The sequence below is a fragment of the Colletes latitarsis genome, chromosome 5, assembly GCF_051014445.1.
Source record: "Colletes latitarsis isolate SP2378_abdomen chromosome 5, iyColLati1, whole genome shotgun sequence".
Classification (NCBI taxonomy): Eukaryota; Metazoa; Arthropoda; class Insecta; order Hymenoptera; family Colletidae; genus Colletes; species Colletes latitarsis.
This window is the reverse complement of record NC_135138.1, coordinates 23,446,724-23,467,402: the sequence shown is the minus strand read 5'-3', so window position 1 is coordinate 23,467,402 and position 20,679 is coordinate 23,446,724. Positions and strand designations below refer to the sequence as shown.

Genomic DNA, 20,679 nt, shown 5'->3' with positions numbered 1-20,679 from the left:
GATTTTCGTCTTATTTTGGTCTCTAGAATCCCCCATTAAAATTTTTCCTAGGGTTGGCCGAACACCCTGTATACCAATTATCTGTACAGATAGTATGGTTTTTGCCCAATATTGCAAAGAGACATTACAATCTTAGAAGATTTTTTCTTGACATTTTATCTTTATTCTTTTCTTTTCCTGCGTATATTTGAAAGGAATAAGTGTATTCTTCGCTAACCACATACATAATTTAAAAACTTTGTGATGCTTCTGTTTCAAATATTGTCGAAATTGCACTAATGATTCATCTACGTATAACATTTCATTTGGATTGTTATATTTCTTAAATCTACTGTTTAAAATATTTATAATATGCGTCATTTTAGATGATCTATTATTAGGATCATTTTTTCGTTATTACTAAAATGAACGAACCGCAAAAGTAATTCAAATTGATTTCTTGTCATCACTATATGAGAGAATGTCTAGTTACATTCTTTATTTTTACTTCAACACAGATGAATTTTAGGTAATCACACTAGTCCCATCCATATAATTAGTCCAAAAAACCGTTTGATTTCATTAGGATTCGTTTCAAACCATTTATCTAGACGATGCGAACGTTGTTCTGACATTATTTGCACAGCATATGTATATGTTCGTTTGATTCACGATAATATGGAATATTTCATACGCAACGAAAAGAAAATGAAAACAATTCTATATAATTAAAAATCTCAGAGTGTTGATTCCAAGTGAATTCGAATATGTAATCTTGGTTTGATTGCCCAAAGGATTACGTCAATCCTTTTCTTCAACGTCACTTTCATTATCTGAATCAATTCAAAGACAACGTTCCGAGAATGTCCTTATCATGTCACATAAACTACTCGAGGAACTTTTCTCACTACCTGATAACACTCGACATCGTTTGGCGGGACTTGGTAATAATGCAGAATTACTTGACACATAATTGTAGGAGATTTGTATTGAATATTTGTGCCACGCTGTAGTTTTGTTAAATGTTAATTTATGTGCAAAAGGTTTGGGAGTGTTTTGTTCGAGAAGGAATGGGTAATCAGGGACAGCGAGAAAACGAGGAGTTGGAAACGAGTGATTGTGAAAGAGAGACGTGATTACAAGTTGTGTTGCCAATTAATGTGATTTGAATTTGTGTTGTTAATTGTTAATTGCTAATTTGTGTGTTCCTAATTCATTTATTAAAATTATATTCTTTGTATATTTGTTCCTCAAATATATTCTCTCCGTTAAATCCTACATAATCTTCACTTGAAGTCATATTAATTTTAAGGGCTAACTAAAAAATTAAATAAAAGATACGAAATGCAAAAATTTGTGTAGCGTATAAAAGTGTAATTGACGCTCTTACCTGATTGTTGGGCCCACGTGACAATAATAAATAAGTGAAACAGTTGCTTGACAACTTGAATAAACTATCTGAGACAACTGATAATCGCAGAAAATAAGAAAATCGTATGCCGATTGTCGCAAGGTCGGATTTCAGGTGTTGCAAGAGCGAGAAGCAAAGATTCACACTCGCCTTCTTTCTTCATTTCCCGAAGTTGCACGAAGTGTCGAGCCCACGTACACGTGGCTCGAGCGGTAGTATGTGTCTGCTTTCTCCACCATTTCGTTAGGCACTAAAGGAAGTTCGTCGTTACTAGTGTTGCCGTCGATGCACTAAATTATTCCAAATCTGGCCACGTTAGTTGTGATCCAAGTGTGCTCGCGAGGCACATCAACATTTAACCCATTTACAGTCCCCATGGACGAAAATTAAGCGATTGGACTCCTAAGTCAAAGCTGTCGGGTACATGCTAAATCGAACATATTTTGGAGCAATGTTTTGGATATCTTATAATTTTAAATTTAAATGAATTTCAAAGGATTATTTAACCCCTATGTCGTATATACAGGGTGGGGCAGTAACTATTAGCACCTCAGATATCTTGGAAACTATAAGTTTCATAGAAATGTTTGCTAAAGTAAATTGCACAGTACGAAGGGCGCTATTGGGTGGTGATAATAGTTTTTTTGCAGGTGGAGGTACTTCGGACATTTGAAGGTCACATCCATTTTTTTAAATGGATCGGTATGTTTTTGCTTCTGTATCACGATAGAGGATCTTAAAACGAGTTCAACGACCTATTACACAAGGTCATTGAAGGTCATAGAAAGTAGAGAAAGGCGATAATACTTACGGTTTTGGTAGTAAATGAAACATACGTATTGTCAACAGTAGAGGAATGCATAATGCTTACCGTTTACTTCACTGAGAATAAACACTGCTTGAAGGACACTTTAATAGTTTGCAGAGTAAGATAAACATCATAAGATTAGTATCGATAAATCGGTCAATCCGGCACGATGTATCCGTTTGAAGAGCAGGTTGATATGCTTCTTATTTATGGCGAATGCCAACAAAATTCTGTAAGGGCAAAAAACTTGTATGCTGAACGATATCCACATCGGTCTCAGCCTTCGCGTCAAACATTTAAAAATGTGTACGATAAACTTAGGCAAACCGGTAGTTTAAGTGTTCGTAAAAGTGAACGCCAGAAACGAGTAATTAACGAAGAAATGGAAATCGGTGTGCTCGCTAGTGTGTCTAGAAATTCTCATATTAGTTCGCGACAAATTGAACGCGAATCTGGCATTAGTAGGAGGAGCGTACTTCGCATTTTGCACCGTCACAAATTTCATCCGTATCACGTTAGTCTTCACCAAGAATTGCATGGGAACGACTTCATGAATCGCGTTGAGTTTTGTCGATGGGCTATACGTCAGATTCAAAACAATGAGCTTTTTTTTAATACCGTCTTATTTACTGATCAAGCAACATTCACAAATCACGGGAATGTTAATTTGCATAACATGCATTTATGTGCAGCGGAAAATCCACATTGGCTGCGACAGGTTGAACATCAAAAACAATGGTCTGTGAATGTATGGTGCGGTATCATAGGTGATAAAATTATTGGACCTTATTTTATCAATGGAAATTTGAATGGCAACGTCTATACTAATTTTATTAAGGATACATTGGGTCTTTTGCTAGAAGAGTTACCTTTATTTACACGACAAACCATGTGGTATCAACATGATGGATGCCCAGCACATTATTCATCGATTGCGCGAAGGGAACTCGATGAAAAATTTCGAAATCGTTGGATTGGACGCGGCGGTCCAATATCGTGGCCAGCTCGTTCACCAGACATAACAGCTTTAGATTTCTTTCTGTGGGGAACACTGAAAGAGAAAGTGTACAAAGAAGTACCAACTACATCTCACGATATGCAACAGCGAATTATTGCAGCTTGTGCATCAATAAGTTCTGACGCTGTAAGACTTGCAAGTCAATCAATCGTAAAAAGAATCCAACGGTGCATTGACAGTGATGGTCATTATTTCGAACACCTACTATAAACAAGTTTCATTTACTACCAAAACCGTAAGTATTATAGCCTTTCTCTACTTTTTATGACCTTTAATGACCTTGTGTAATAGGTCGTTGAACTCGTTTTAAGATCCTCTATCGTGATACGGAAGTAAAAACATACCGATCCATTTAAAAAAATGGATGTGACCTTCAAATGTCCGAAGTACCTCCACCTGCAAAGAAACTATTATCACCACCCAATAGCGCCCTTCGTACTGTGCAATTTACTTTAGCAAATATTTCTGTGAAACTTATAGTTTCGAAGATATCTGAGGTGCTAATAGTTACTGCCCCACCCTGTATATTCGTTACGATCAAAGTGAATATACAGAGTGAAAAATTTTAATGGGAGCTTCTAGAATTGCCCATTAAAATTTTTCCCAAAGGAATCGCCTGCTACATTATGACTTTCAGATGACATGGAAGGAAAAATTGCCATGAATCGATGACCACAATATTTCAGCGGGAATTACGTATATAGAATGGGCCATTTAAATAGGAACACCTGAATATTTCCGTTACTTATATTTGTATGAAAAAATTCTTCGGAACAAAGTTGCACTGTTGTTATTTTAAAAGTGGTTTGAAGGTAGTTAACCCGTTGCTATTTACCGTAAGATGATTTATGACGATGGTCTGCGGGCACGTTGCCCGAAAAAATGTTTGTATGAATGGAACACAAGACGCTCGTCGATGGCTAATGATTTGAGGTAGCTATGGAATGTTGAGGGGCGGTTTCTTTAACCCCTTGCCATATAATGACGAATCTGACACATTTTAAGTTCTCTATGCCAAGTTTCACAACAACGAAACTACACTTGCGATTAAGTTTAATATATTAAAATCAACACATTATAACATTTGTGAGGTATCCGTGAAACACGTCTGTTCTCTTTTCTGAGCATTGCAATTTAAATAAAATGAAATGATATACGTTGGAAAAATTACTTATAATTAAATTGTTCATGAAGAGGTTAAAAGAATGCATGGGGAAGTCGAGAAGAAGCAGGTGACCTAAAATCGCACTGCTGAAGAACAACGATTCTATCTTGAAGAATCTGGCCACGGAGTGGGGAGGGTGAAGTCATCTTCTGGCAAGAGGATCGTGATAAACCTGACGGTATTTACCTTAGAACCTTTGGTAAAATCGTTCTTCGCGGGAATTGCCGGCTGTTATCTTTGATCAGCTCAATTGCAGGTAATAGTGAGAAACACTGAAAGTAACATCACCTTCTCGGTTGAATTGTTGCCTACTTATATGTGGATCCTAAAATATTGCAATTAAAATATTAATTGTGTTTTTTTTAACGCATTATGATTTTTTAAATGTTGCGTTTTTAAAATATTCACACTAACCACTTGCTTAAACTGTTTTATTATAACAGAAAATGCGTGTAACGAAGGTTAAATACAAATTAGAAATCCATCTCTGCATAGATCTGCATAGCTTGTCTTAAATGATATTGGTTTTCAGCATAAATGAATACGATATTAATTTTTCTCTGTACAATACAGGGTGTTCGGCAACCCCTGGGAAAAATTTTAATGGGAGATTTTAGAGGCTAAAATAAGACGAAAATCAAGAATACTAATTTGTTGATTGAGGCTTCGTTAAAAAGTTATTAACGTTTAAAGTTCCGCCCCTACTGAATTTTTTTCTAGAAAGTGGGTAGGATTTTGGGGGTAGGTCTATTCACCAGAAATTATTGTAATTGACCCTTGCAACCGAACATAATTTTTTCAGAACGATTTGAAATTTTTTAAGTTTGTCGAAAAATTTCATATCTTCTCGAATTTTTTTCTCGAAAGTGGGTAGGATATCAAGTGTATGTCTAATGACCAAAAATGATTATAACTGACCTCCGCAACCGAAAATAATTTTTCCAGATTGATTTGAAATTTTCTTTTTTTGCCGAAAAATTTCAGTACCTAACCCCTGTCGATTTTTCTTAAAAATTTATTTTTCATTTTTAATAAATTTGTTTGACGCTCTACAGAAAAGTTGTCTAATACTTTTTTGTAGGTACCCATGGGCTCTGCTTCAGAAAACAATTTCAATGAGATACCTTTACTATTGTAGAAGTTATGGCCGTTTGAAAATTGGACCACTTTTATGGGGGTTTTCTAACTTTACAGGGTTAAGGATTCAAATTTCTCAATATTGTTAGAATTTCTACATATTCTTCACTAAAGTATGCATTATTTACATTTTGAAACATTAAAATCCTTCAATCCGTTTTGAAGATATGACGTTTTAAAGATACTCATGAAATTTTGGAGTGACATGTCTAGCCTAAAATTATGTTTTCGGTAAGAAATTTTTTTCTCGAAAATGGTTAGGATTTTAGGGGTATGTGTATTTACCAAAAATGATTGTAATTGAGCTCCACAACCAAAAATAATTTTTTCAGAATGATTTGAAATTTTTCAATTTAATTTTTTAATAACTTTTTAATGAAGCCTTAGTCAAGAAATTGATATTCTTGGTTTTTGTCTTATTTTGGCCTCTAGAATCTCCCATTAAAATTTTTCCCAGGGGTGGCCGAACACCCTGTGTATGTAAAGCACTTTTCTAACACTTTAGTTTCGACTGACGTAAACATACCGAAGAACAAATAAATGGACATTCTTAATGTCGAGTATGATAACATAAACAAACGTTTCATTATGAATCTATCAAACAGTAAGTGCTTGATAACGTTCAGACATAAAGGGTATTCGGCCACCCCTGGGAAAAATTTTAATGGGGGATTCTAGAGACCAAAATAAGACGAAAATCAAGAATACCAATTTGTCGATGGAGGATTCGTTAAAAAGTTATTAACAGTTAAACTCAAAAATTCCAAATCTTTCTGGAAAAATTATTTTCATTTACGGAGGTCAATTACAATGATTTTTGGTGAATACACATACCTCCGAAATCCTATCCACTTTCTGGAAAAAAATTCGAGAAGGTGTGAAATTTTTCATCGAAAAAGAATTTTTTCAAATCGTTCTAAAAAAATTATTTTCGTTGCGGGGACCAGTTGCAATCATTTTTGGTCATTATACATGCCCCCGAAATCCTACGCACTTTCGAGAAAAAAATTCCTTACCGAAAATCTAATTAGGTGCTTTTCGATGAAAAAAAGAAATTTGAAATCGTTCTGAAAAAATTATTTTCGGTTGCGGGGGTCAATTATAATCATTTTTGGTGAATACATATACCCCCTAAATTCTACCCACTTTCGAGAAAAAAATTCATTACTAAAAATATAATGTCTGACCATAACTGTCTGTTACCCTGAAAATTGAAAAGTTTCAAATCATTCTGAAAAAATTATTTTCGTTTGCGGGGGTCAATTTCAATAATTTTTGGTGAATAGACATACCTCCGTAATCCTTCGAATTTTCGAGAAAAAAATTCAGTACGGGCGAAACTTTAAACGTTAATAACTTTTTAACGAAGCCTCCATTAACAAATTGGTATTCTTGATTTTTGTCTTATTTTGGCCTCTAGAACTTTACATTAAAAATTTTTCCATAGGTGGCCGAACACCCTGTATGTATCTCGAGATTAAATGATCGAAACAATATAGTTTATAAGGTCGTTGGATTTGTTTTTTCATGCTCTACAAGGCTATCGAGAAAGAATTATAGGATAATATTTAAAAAAATATCGATCACCTAAAATTTTTGTAAAAAAATGACTGAAAAAAAATAGTAGGTACTACGGTTATACATATGTGCCATTTCAAACAGTGCAATTATTATTTTGAAGAATTATTTTCTTGAATTATACTTAACGGACATGTTCAGGTGTTCCTATTTAAATGTTCCACTCTGTACACCAGGTGTCCCACTTTAATTCTCAAAAATATACAAATATTATGAAAAAATGATTCAGACAAAAGTTGTATGATTTCGATGGGGACAGACTGTACTGTCATTTATTTGGTCTTGTAGTGACCTTGTAAAAGTCATGAATTTCGATATATTGATTATAATAATAATATGACGTATATATACGCTAGTGGCGAAAAATTCATGTCACCTGGTAGTAAACTTTCAATAATGAACCATAATGTTTAAGGGGTTAAAATTCCTAAAATTGTTGATTTTACAACTGTTTAAAAAGTAACGCTAACTTTCATTCGATAAATATCATTTCTGAACTAGAAATCAGACGTGTAACTTTGAGGTTTTGTGTGTTTACATTAAAAGAGTGGGATATTCAAAAAGAACTAGCAATTGTTTGAATCTTTTGCCTCTCGATTGAATATCATTCTTGACATGTACTTTTAAGCAAACATATTTGGCATTACGTGAAATTCACTGATTAAACACTCGAGGTTATCAAATGCACAATGGCATTATTACAGACCATAGTCGTACGTACGTCAAGGGATTAAAAAAGTAAGAAATATCTGTGTTTACGTTATGATTTTGACGAAGAGAACGAATTCTTTACTTATGTATAGTAGAGAGGAATCTATAGTAGAGTTGGGAAAGGTTTCGAGTGGTTCGGTTCAGTGAGGGTTTTCATCAAAGCTACAGTAATTATTTCGCGATGCAAAGAAGAATGATTTAGCATTATGAAGTGAAAGAAACTTATTTTTCGAGGACTGAAATGTCTAACACTAATAAAATACCAAAAGTACAAAATCGTGCAGATGGTTAAATTTGTTGTTGATACCTGGGACAAACTATCCTCTTTACAGACCAATTTTCGAAAAAGTAACATTTTAGACTTAAACATATGATAATAAGGCGTATAGATATTTTTTCTTCTTTGACACAAGAGAAACTTATGGGAGTATTGCTCTCTAGGCTGCCATTTCTTCGGCCTTTTTTTGCGATTTTTTTTTTAACGACAGGTAGGTTGTTTTGCTGTGACATTTTGCAGATATATTTATTTGTCTTATAGGTATATACAGTATTTTTTTCATCAAAAACTATTAAAAATTGCAGGAGTTATAGCTTCTTGTTTAAAAAAACGCATTTAAACTGGCTTACATGATATTTCAAGATCTAGCAAACCGATTGACTTCAAATTTGGTGAGAATATTCAGCAGACACGCCTTTATAGCTGGAACTAGAGATTTAAAAAAATATTGAGTTTTACTATTTTTTTTTGATACGCTAAAGACAAAAGAACGATTAACAAATAGAAATTCGAAACTTGAAGCCTCGCCATTTCTTTATTTATCAGGATTTTGACTTCTCCCTAGTTCCTGTTGTAACTACAACCTTCCTTATGAAGATACTTTAACCCCCTCTGTTTCAAATTATTTGGAATCCTGGAAGCCATTGGAGCACCTTTGCCAAAAGAGCCATTAAATAAGTTATAATTCCCACGATTTTTAATATTTTTCCACGAAAAAAATATTGTACACGCTTATAAGATGAATAAATATATCTACAAAGTCTCAGTACAAAACAACCTATCTATCATTAAAAAAAAAATCACAAAAAGGGCCGTGAAATTGACAGTCTAGACAGCAATACCTCCTTAATTCAAGGTCACTCGAGATGGAATTGTAATATTTTGAAAATTGAATATCTCGGAAAATATTAATTCTATAATAGAAACGCTTTAATACTTTTATTAAAAATAGGTCATTAAACTTTAAAAAATGGAAAAGACCTTCAAATCTCTTCTACACTTTCATCTACAGAGAAACTATTGCCACCATGGTACGATCCCCTCAAAAAGATTCAACTTTGATTTACAAGATTTTATTACAATTTTTTATTATTTAAAATATTAAAATACCTTGTTTCTAATGGACCATATTGTACAACACAAGCAGGCTAATCGTTTCGATAAACTTCAATTACTCCTCATATGGATAATATTAAATTGTTACCTTTCTTAAAAATTATTCTGTAAAGAGGATACACAGTACTATTTTCAGATTTTAAAATATCTCCTAACTATCAAAAACTAGACTCTCTGTAAAAGAATTGTACATAAAGTTAAAGAAATTTTTTTTAAATGAATTAATTTTTATTTGAGAGTCTTTTACAAGCTCATTCTCATTTCATTGGCAATTTAATAGTTATAATTTATTGAGCAAACGTTTGTACTATTATTCAAATAGCTGTACAATCAACAATTTTCAAAATTTCGAAAAATCCTTCGATACACATTTAAATATCATTAAGGACTGCAAACACATCCAAAATTCATCCAAATACAAAATGTTGCTCTAAAAAGTATACGATTTGGCATGGAACGCCTCTTTGTCCTAATCCATACAGCGGTTCATAGTCAAAATCGATCATATACTGCTTTTAGAATTAGAATATACAGTATTCCCAAAATAAATGTTTGGGCTTTTTATATTTAGTCTTACTTTAATCAGGAAGAACTTACAAATGCAGTAGTAAAAAAATTTTAGAAAAAGATAAACAAAAATGAAATTAATACAATGGTATTAATTTTATAAGCGATAAAATGGCTTTTAAGTTTCGACGGCTGCCTCAACAATCAGTTCATTTTTTTCTTTCGCTTACTATCCTTTTCCTGAATGTGAATATCGGTCTCAAGATTTTCACACTTATCAGGAGAATACTGCACACAGTAAAATATATATCAGGCACACATTGAGTCACTTGTAAATAATGCGTTGTATGAAAAATTATTGTACACAAAAGTTGCATGGTTTCAAAGAGGGCATTATAATTATGAAAGTGGCTTAAGCTAAAGCTTTTAACATTTTTTTAAATCCATATTAATATAATGTAAACAAATGTAACGAAGAAGAAATGAGAAATTCAATTTTTTCAAATTTCTGGGAAAAATTTTAATGGAAGATTCTAGAGGCCAAAGTAAGACAAAAATCAAGAATATCAATTTGTTGATGGAGGCTTCGTTAAGAAGTTATTAACGTTTAAAGTTCCGTCCATGCTGAATTTTTCTCTCGAAAATTCGAAGGATTACGGAGGTATATCTATTCACCAAAAATTATTGAAATTGACCCCCGCAAACGAAAATAATTTTTTCAGAATGATTTGAAACTTTTCAATTTTCAGGGTAACAGACAGTTATGGTCAGATATTATATTTTCAGTAATGAATTTTTTTCTCGAAAGTGGGTAGGATTTGGGGGGTATGTGTATTCACCAAAAATGATTGTAATTGATTTCCTCAACCAAACATAATTTTTTCAGAATGATTTGAAATTTTTTAATTTAATTTTTTAATAACTTTTTATCGAAGCCTCAGTCAAGAAATTGGTATTCTTGATTTTCGTCTTATTTTGGCCTCTAGAATCTCCCATTAAAATTTTTCTCAGGGGTGTCCGAGCACCCTGTATAGTGAACACTTTTTTTCATAGATGAGCACGTGTCGAAGATATGAAGGTAAATTTCATTTTCACAAATGGAATGTTGCATTTTTTGTATTAAAATTAAAAAACATGTCAAATTTTGATTAAAACTGCCTATTAAATCCTATTAAAGAGATATTTTCTCCGTGTTATGAAGAGCTTCAATACAGAAGTTTCAATATTATCGATACTAAATCACGGATATAAATTTTTCTCGACTTATTTAATGATTTGTGACTTTTCTATCTTAAAATCGATTAATTTTAATGCTTACTGCAGATTCATTCGCAGTTTGTCTTTGTTTAGAATTCATTATTTTAAAATTATTCTTTTAAACGTTGATCTTATAACAAAAATATTTATTATAGCTAAGAATTTATGTGACAGCAATCCTTAATAATTAGCTTCGAAAACTTATTCCTAATAACATCACATATTATTATACACGTAGTTTAATTTTGTTAATTTCTATTATTTTAGAAAGATTAATTTCTAAACGATTAATTAATTTTAAATTTAATCAATGTTCCTTAAAATGATTACAAAATTATTCTCCTTTAGATCATTCATTTAATGAATTACCATTAAGTATTAAAATAATAAAAATTAAAAATATTTAATTTTGAAATTTATTAATATGACAGATAAGTGCAATGAATTTAAGATTCTTAAATAAAAATTATATTTTTTATTAATAATTTCACAATGAATAATATTTTCTTTTCAAAATCCAAGGTCATCATTTTCTAATAATTTTACGTAATTACCTATTGTTTTTTGTATTTTGTTGGTCGATTATTAGCATCTAATTTCACATGTAAAATGTAAATATTGTAAACTAATGAGTATGCTTGTCCATAATGATAATAATATACCTATAAGATCGCAATGAATTAACATTAAAGCGCTGGTAAGCACACTGTTATTTCTTTGAAATTTTTGACGATATTCAATTTCCATCTTGTTACACGAAGTAAATTGTCTAACGTTTACTACTAAGTTTATGGCTAATAATAGATTATACAATTTTATTCAGGATCTTATGTTCTTTTGAATTTTGGTTTGAACCGTGTGACCCCGCCGTAACCATACAACAACTTTTATATATAACAATTTTTCATAAAATGTATTATTTATACGAGTATGACATGTGCTTCAATTTGTACATATGTATGAAAATATGAGATCGTTCATCTTAAATTATACAACACAAATATCAATTCGAATGTTCTTTAATTAGCCAAAGTGTAAAATGCAACAAAGTATATAAATTAATTATAAAAATGCAAACGAAATTGAAACTACAGTGGAAAACCGACAACAACGAGTATCGTCCATTAATTATTTTATAAAGCATATCATAGAAATCAGAAGTAATTGTGTAGTTATTTTTACTAATTGTAGTTGGTAGCGTTGGAACGGAGATATGAGGGGGAATCCCGTGGTAGAGTGCGCTGTAGTGTGTAATGGCGTTGTGAGAGAACACGTGTAAAATACCTATGTACGTTCATTGTTAAAATTGAAATAATAATGAGTTGTTTAGAATTGTTTAGAATGAACCAAACACAATCCCAACAGTAAGATACAAATTCAATTATTAGTAAAATAAAGCTGTATTATTATCCACAGATTTTTATTGTTTTTGAGTTGAAAAATCACCAAATTACACTCTTCCATTGAAGTTTACTTTCTTATTAATTGCATTGTAAATTATTTCAATTATTGAACACTTTTTTAATGTTATTAGAGGCGTGAAACCGAAAAAATGGAGGTTAATTAAAAATTTCTAATTTTCATGTATGTATGTACAGAGGTACAGGAAAATATTCGAACAATGACATATTTATAATTAAAAGGTACACAGATTGTATAGTGTAGCGGATATTTTGAAATTATCATATGTAGTGTATATAGAGAACATTTAAAAATAAAATACATAAATTTCATTGAAATCAAATAATACATATTGGAGTTAGAAAGATTTTACGATTTAATGATAGGATTATTTGATAGTCAACTTTGTTTCTTTTAAAAATAGAAACGTGTATTTCTATTCATGGATTTTTATTCTATGGAGAAAGACAATATGAGACATATTTTTATTAGACTTCATTTTAAAAAAATATTTAATAAAATAAAAAATTTTTCATTTTACTTACTCTCGAAATACAAGATGGAAAATGAAGCCATACAAACGAAATATACATTTCAATTTTTTTGTTAATTAAATGATGATAAAATTATATTAATAACAACATTTTTTTGCATGATTTTTCTATTGCAAATAAAATGACACAATAATTTTCTACAATTTTCATAGCATATTTTGTGGTAAGCGACAGTACAGTCTGTTTTGAAATTCACTTCTCACTGTTCTTACAGTTTCTTTTTTCATATTTCTATATTCCCCTATTATTCCATTTCTAAATCTTCAATATTTATTGGTTTTGTTTTGAATGCTTTCTTCAAATGTTTTCGTAAAAATTTTCAACACGAAGTGTGATAAAAAAAGTCACGTAAAAAAGTGTTTTTCTCTTTCTCAGTGAAATAAGAATCTGTAAATAAAAATATACGTTTCCATAAAAAAAAAAGTTAAGCTTTAAATAACCTTGAAAATATTTCGTAAATATAAAATAAATAGAATAGATATTTCTCCTCTTGATAAATAGAATAGGTATTTCTCCTCTTGAAACCAAGAAACTTTTGTATTGAACGTTTTTCTTAAAAATGTATTATTTTCAGAATGTTTCGACAATAATTTTTTAAATAAACACCCTACATACATTGTTACATATTCAACATTGGCTAAATAAGAAACATTCGAATTAATATTTTATAATATTAGGGTATATGTCTTGAAATATTACAGTCTACTTCCTCGAAAAGTATTAGAAATATCAAATTTGTTACGCAGCATTAGGATATAAAGGAATATTTTAGGTGATGCGTAAGCACAACTAACGAGTCCCTAATCTAATCTCTTCAATGAAATGTCATTGAATTTATGCATACACTTTTACTCTTGCAATACTGTTTCTCATTGCAATATTTTAACTATGAAAAATAAAAAAAATGTTAGAAATGGTGAAAGTTATTTAGAACTGCAAACATTTATGTGGCATTCCATTGACAAAATTGAAGAGTTCAATATTCCCTGGGAGGCTCAATCGCCATATTGTAAAAAGTCATATAAAAATATCCTCTGTATCATACTGCAACATAATCTTTTTCTTATGCCAAATACTTCCCAAAAAAATAGTTTCTAATTCTTCAGATGGAATACCCTGTATACAGAGTGCCTCAGTTATCGTGACAATATTTATGGCACGCTTATGGCCGCAGAATGGCGCTTTACGTTGGAGTAATGGTCGACCGTAGGGGAATCCCCAAGTAAAGCTCGCCAGTCGGTCATGGGGAACTCCCGTGCTTATGTATTACTATGGAAACAGTTTTATAAAACATTTCTTCGCTAACTTTGTAATTTCGTTGTATGGTTTATTAGGCCTGAATAAATTACATTTTATATTACTATCGCACCACAATATCAAATATGTATTTCTGCAGCTTTCAATGATACGAAAAAGATTCTCGAAAATATACTGGATACTTCAAAATGGAGAACGGAGTGTATTGTAAAGAATAAAAGTTTTTTCCAAGATCAACATTCTTTTAATGGAACGACAAATGTTTATTCTAGTAATATTAACAAAAAGCGAATTGAACCATGCATGATATGTTGACTTTTAGATAACCGAATCAAAATCTCAAAGTGACGACGAACAATTTCAATACTATTGAATAGTTATCTTTTTTGAAAACTGTATCTTTTCAGTAAACAACCATATACAGAGTGTTCGGCCACCCCTGGGAAAAATTCTAATGGGAGATTTTAGAGACCAAAATAAGTCGAAAATCAAGAATACTAATTTGTTGATGGAGGCTTCGTTAAAAAGTTATTAACATTTAAAGTTCCGCTCGTACTGAATTTTTTTCTCGAAAATGCGCAGGATTTCGGGGGTATGTCTATTCACCAAAAATGATTGTAATTGACCCCCACAGCTAACAATATTTTTTTCAGAACGATTTGAAATATTTTAATTTCGTCGAAAAATTTCACAACTTCTCGAATTTTTTTCTAGAAAGTGGGTAGGATTTCGGGGGTATGTCTATTCACCAAAAATGATTATAATTGACCCTCGTAACCGAAAATAATTTTTTCAGAACGATTTGAAATTATTTTTTTTTCGTCGAAAAATTTAGGTACCTAATTAGATTTTCGGTAAGGAATTTTTTTCTCGAAATTGCGTAGGATTTCGAGGGTTTGTGTAATGACCAAAAATGATTGTAATTGACCCCCGCAAACGAAAATAATTTTTCCAGAACGATTTGAAATTTTTGAATTTAATTGTTAATATCTTTTTAACGAAACCTCAAACGAAAAATTGATATTCTTGATTTTCGTCTTATTTTGGCCTCTAGAATCTCCCATTAAAATTTTTCGCAGGGGTGGCCGAACACCCTGTGTAGAAAGAGTGTGAATACCAATATTTAACGATTAAATAAAATAAACCAAGTTCAGTGTTTCTAGGTAGCAGTTTTTAACTTATAATATGTTTAGTATAGGACAGTAAAAAAAAATATTGTAAAAAATATTCTTTTGCTGTTTGGTGCTACCACATATGTGGTACACATGAGGTAGTACATTTTTCCAAAAATAGAATTATGTTCACGAAAATAATTGTAAGTCATTATTTAAAATTGTAGGTCATTAAAATTTATATTTTATACATTTTTAAAAAATACTCTTATGTTTGAACATTATAAACTTTGTAGAAAATAAACAGTTTACTTTGATCATAAAGATTTGTATGTAATTTTAATACAATATAAATTATTATAAAATTACTTTACAATATAAATATAATCTTTTAAGTTTGAAGAAGTATATCGTATAAATCTTATTCTCAACTACATTTTGGTATTTTCACTAACATTTGGTAGCACTTCCACCATCGCTTGAAAGTTTGTAAAGATAGCTTAGCAAAGAAAGCTTGTAATACAATATATTTGTATGTCATACAAATGTAATAGTGATTTCAAAGGATTGAAAAATTTAATCTTTATAATGTAATAACTATTGTTATTTCAAATCACTGAAAGGATAATAATGATATTTTTAAATGTAATGTGAGCAACAAAAAAGTATATTTAATAATTCCTATTATTATACATATTCGCAGATACCCACAAATCTATTTATTAAATCTATTAACACACCAAAATAAGACGAAAATCAAGAATATTGAAATTGTATTTAAAGCTTTGTGTAGTTACGAATTGCTGAAAATATAGGAAAAAACTTAGATTTCATTTAATTTTGATTTTATTAGAGAATAGAGGAAAATATTATTTAACTTTTTTAATTAATATTTCATTCTCTTTAACATTTATTTCAAACCTCTTTTTATATTTACAAGAAATATACATATACAGGGTATTCGGCCACCCCTAGAAAAAATTTTAATGGGAGATTCTAGAGGCCAAAATAAGACGAAAATTAAGGATACTAATTTGTTGATTGAGGCTTCGTTAAAAAGTTATAGAAACATTTCCACACAGTACATTTTCGGTAAAGAATTTTTTTCTCGAAAGTACGTAGGATTTTGGGGGTATGTGTATTCACCAAAAATGATTGAAATTGACCCCCGCAACCGAAAATAATTTTTTCAGAATGATTTGAAACTTTTCAATTTTCAGGGTAACAGACAGTTATGGTCAGACATTATATTTTCAGTAATGAATTTTTTTCTCGAAAATGCGTAGGATTTCGGGGGTATGTCTATTGACTAAAAATGACTATAATTGGCCCCTGCAATCGAATATAATTTTTTTAGTACAATTTGAAGTTATTTAATTAAATTTTTTAATAACTTTTTAACGAAGCCTTAATCAACAAATTGGTGTTCTTGATTTTCATCTTATTTTGGCCTCTAGAATCTCCCATTAAAATTTTTCGCAGGGGTGGCCGAACACCCTGTATGTTAACAAGACCAAAAAAAAGGTACAAAATCCATCATTATCAATGTACCAATTTTGTTCAAAATCTAATCAGATCTTGAGTCGAGAATATAAAGCTTAAATATAACATTTCACTGAAATTTTACAACGTGTTTCTCATAAGTGTCATTTTCTCAAAATTGTTGAGCCTGGCTTTGAAATCTTGAAAACGATAATCTTGGGAACAAACTTTTACTTACCATATTTTCCCCTCTGAAGCACACACTATATTCCTGAATTACTTTTTCGTATCATTATGAACAATAAAATTATTTAAAATTGTCAAGATAACTGGGACATCCTAAATATGTCGTAATTCTAAAATCACTATGACCTATTTTGACCGTGAATCATTGTATTATAAGGAGAAAAGAAGATCAGTTTCAGGTTAAGAACAATGCAGACGGTAAAATGTGGATAGAGTCACGTAATTTTTCGTGAGTAATAATGATTACGAAAGCTGATTTAAATGTCTGACCCAATACGATTAACTACCCCTTACAGTTTCAGTCTTTCTTTCTCCCTACAATACACGAGTCTAATAAAGGGAGGACTCCAACTGTACTTCTTTGATTTTAACGATCTTTTGTAGGATGTTAGAATACATTCTTCTTATTAGTCTGGGAGAAAGGGGACATTTTTGTATGTGATAAGTAGTATGTTAAGTTCATAATTTGTGTAGTAGCAAAGCTGTAATTTTATGTACTAAAAATTGACTTACAAGGAGATTGTAAGGCCTTAGGTTTACCTATTTAGTTCAAATTTTGCAGAGTGATAGATTTAGTCCTCCTATTTATGAAGTTATACATGGATCACTAATAATTTGTTAGATACTTGCAATTAAAAATTCCTTAAATACGATTCCATTCTAAATGGTTACCACGTGTAATGACGTAGGTCAGTGGTTCTCAAACTGTGCTCCGCGGAACTCTAGGGCTCCGTATGATATTTATGAGGATTCCACAAGCCAACATGGAAAGTACTGAAGCGTTTGTTATTTTAATTTTAAACCTGACTCATACTTGTTTATTATAAGAATTATCCACTGCTAACATGATGAAAGAAAAATTCAACTAAGTAAAACGTTTTCGACTCTGTACGTAATATTTGAAGTGGGCTTCATACTTAAAAAAGTTTGAAAATCCCCGGGAAATCCCCATTGAGAATTGTAGACTAGGGTCTAAATTTTTCATTCTCATTTTATTTATAATTTATTTAAAATCCATTATTTGCCTTTATATGTAAAAAAATTGATAAGAAATAGAAAAGAAAAAATAAATCATTCTCATTTGCCCTGGATTTGAACTTGGGCTCACTGTGGACGGTTCTGACTTGTCGATAAAGTAGATCATTAGATGTGACCATCTTGAATAGAATTGTATTTATGAAATGGTGAATTTTTAATTGCAAGTATTTGATAAACCATTAGTTAATGGCCCATATAATTATACAGCTTCATAAATAGGGGGATCAAATACATTACTCTGCAAAATTTGAACTAAATCGGTAACACCAAAGCCTTGCAATCTGCTTGAGAGTAAAACATGGAGAATGGCGATCTGGTAGCACAAAAATATGAAATAGCTCTTTGATTTGCACCAAGATTAGTATATCAAGATTTTTAGAGTCGCTGATTGCAAATCTAATGCCAAATTAATGTTCCAATTAACCGTTCGTATATGAATTATTTTTTCCACATATTTCATTTAATACCATTAGAAATATTCTATCATTTTATAAAAGAGCGTTAAAATTGAAGTGGTACAGTTGGAGGTATTCTACTTGCAAGACTCCTGAATGAGAACAGTCCTAACCCACGTCTGGGATCACGGGACAGTGAACATATTAACATAGACTAACATTAGCTGTGACTTTTGTTACCTTTCGCAGACTGACTTGTTCCATGAAGTACGGAAGAATACTTGTTTAAATCCTAAAGTATTCTTCGCAGTAAGTTGAACCTGTGACGAGACAGACGGACCGCAAATGGTTAAAAGTTTGAGGCTTTCGTGGACATTGTTCCGGATAATTCTGAGATTTCCGTGACAACTATACCGTGTAATTACTATGTCCTATTACGGGGTGTACTCGATAATTCCTTGAAACCAAAAACCTCAGAACTTCCGTCGCTGATCGTTACTATCGCAAATGATTAGAGCTGGTTAAAGAATACCGTTGTTTCCGAGTGCGTTGTTAAAATAAAAGGAACAAAATACAAACGCTTAACACACAGGACGTACATAGTACAATGAACACAGGTTCCACGCTCGTGCAACGGGAGGAAGGATATGTGTTATACGCCGTTAATTCACAACGCGAGGGTTATTATGATGTTCATGTGTATATAGGGTTAGTCGTTATCGTGCTGTTGTTTTTTTAGCAATGACGAATGAGCAAACAGGACAGATCTTTGCAGACTGGTTACGAGAACACTTTATGCAATTGGGTAGCCCTTTCCAGAGTCCTCGATCCAACGAGTAGCGCGCATAATTGTCCATGGCAGGGATCAGCAAACTATTTTTTTGAAGGATCAAATACTATACAGGGTGTTCGGCCACCGGGGAAACATTTTAATGGGAGATTCAAGACGCCAAAATAAGACGAAAATCAAGAATACTAATTTATTGATGGAGGCTTCGTTAAAAAGTTATTAACGTTTAAAGTTTCGCACGTACTGAATTTTTTTCTAGAAAGTGGGTAGGTCTATTTACCAAAAATTATTGTAATTCACCCCCCAAACCGAAAGAAATTTTTTAATTTTGTCGACTTTCAGCACCTACCCCCTATCGATTTTTCTTTAAAATCTGTTTTGCATTTTTAGTAAATTTGTTTGACGCTCTACAGAAAAATTGTCTAATACTTTTTTGTAGGTACCCATGAGCACTACTCCAGAAAAAAGTTTCATTGGAATATATTCATTATTGCAGGAGTTATGGCCGTTTGAAAATTGGACCAGTTTTAGGTTTTTCTCACTTTACGGTGTTACGGAACAACTTTTCGAATAGTTTTGGTATTTCTACATATTCTTCATTAAAATACGCGTCGATTGCATTTTGAAACATTAAAATCCTCCAATCCGTTCAGGAATTATTGTGTTTTAAAGATGCGCATGAAATTTTGGGTAAACATTTCTGGCCACATATTATATTTTCGGTAAAGAATTTTTTTCTCGAAAGTGCGTAGGATTTCGGGCTATGTTTATTCACCAAAAATTCTTGTAATTGACTCCTGTAATTAAATATAATTTTTTTGGTATGATTTGAAATTTTTTAATTTTGTCGAAAAATTTCAGTACCTACTCGAATTTTTTTCTCGAAAGTGGATACGATTTCAGGGATATGTGTATTTACCGAAAATGACTGTAATTAAGCTCCCCTACCAAAAATAATTTTTTCAGAATGATTTAAAATTTTTTATTTTAATTTTTTAATAACTTTTTAATGAAGCCTCAGTCAAAAATTGATATTCTTGATTTTCGTTTTATTTTGACCTCTAGAATCTCCCATTAAAATTATTTCCAGCGGTGGCCGAACACCCTGTATACTTTTTAAATGAGAAATCCATAAAATGCATATTTATTAATGGGAAGAATGGAATTCTAAAATTAAATTATTTCGTTTTAATTCAATTGACAAATACGTATCGACTCGACGGGTTAAATACGGATTCACAGACCATAAATATACTATTTACGGACCGCATTTTGCCGACCTCTGGTCCTATGGTCCAGCTAGTAAACAAATCGACTCAATTGGAGGAACAGATTTCAAAAACGGGAGTCCTCGATATCTCAGTCTTGTTGCTACATTATACTTGAAAGTTTTACTCTTGGCGATTAGGTTAAAAATTCATATCAAGAGAAAGAAGCTCT

General features: G+C 31.5%; 1 protein-coding gene across 10 annotated transcripts in view; it reads right to left on the bottom strand.

Moving 5' to 3' along the window:
• The window catches only part of Tab2 (TAK1-associated binding protein 2), a 94,055-nt gene that overhangs the window by 50,466 nt on the left and 22,910 nt on the right, over nucleotides 1-20,679 (bottom strand). Inside the window, exon 1 of one of the 10 annotated variants that reach the window (XR_013079724.1) lies at nucleotides 18,690-18,728. The exons of the other annotated variants lie outside the window; for them this stretch is intronic. The gene's annotated coding sequence lies outside the window, so the exon portion shown is untranslated. Of the gene's footprint in view, nucleotides 1-18,689; nucleotides 18,729-20,679 lie in introns of those variants that run through there. 10 annotated transcript variants of the gene reach the window in all.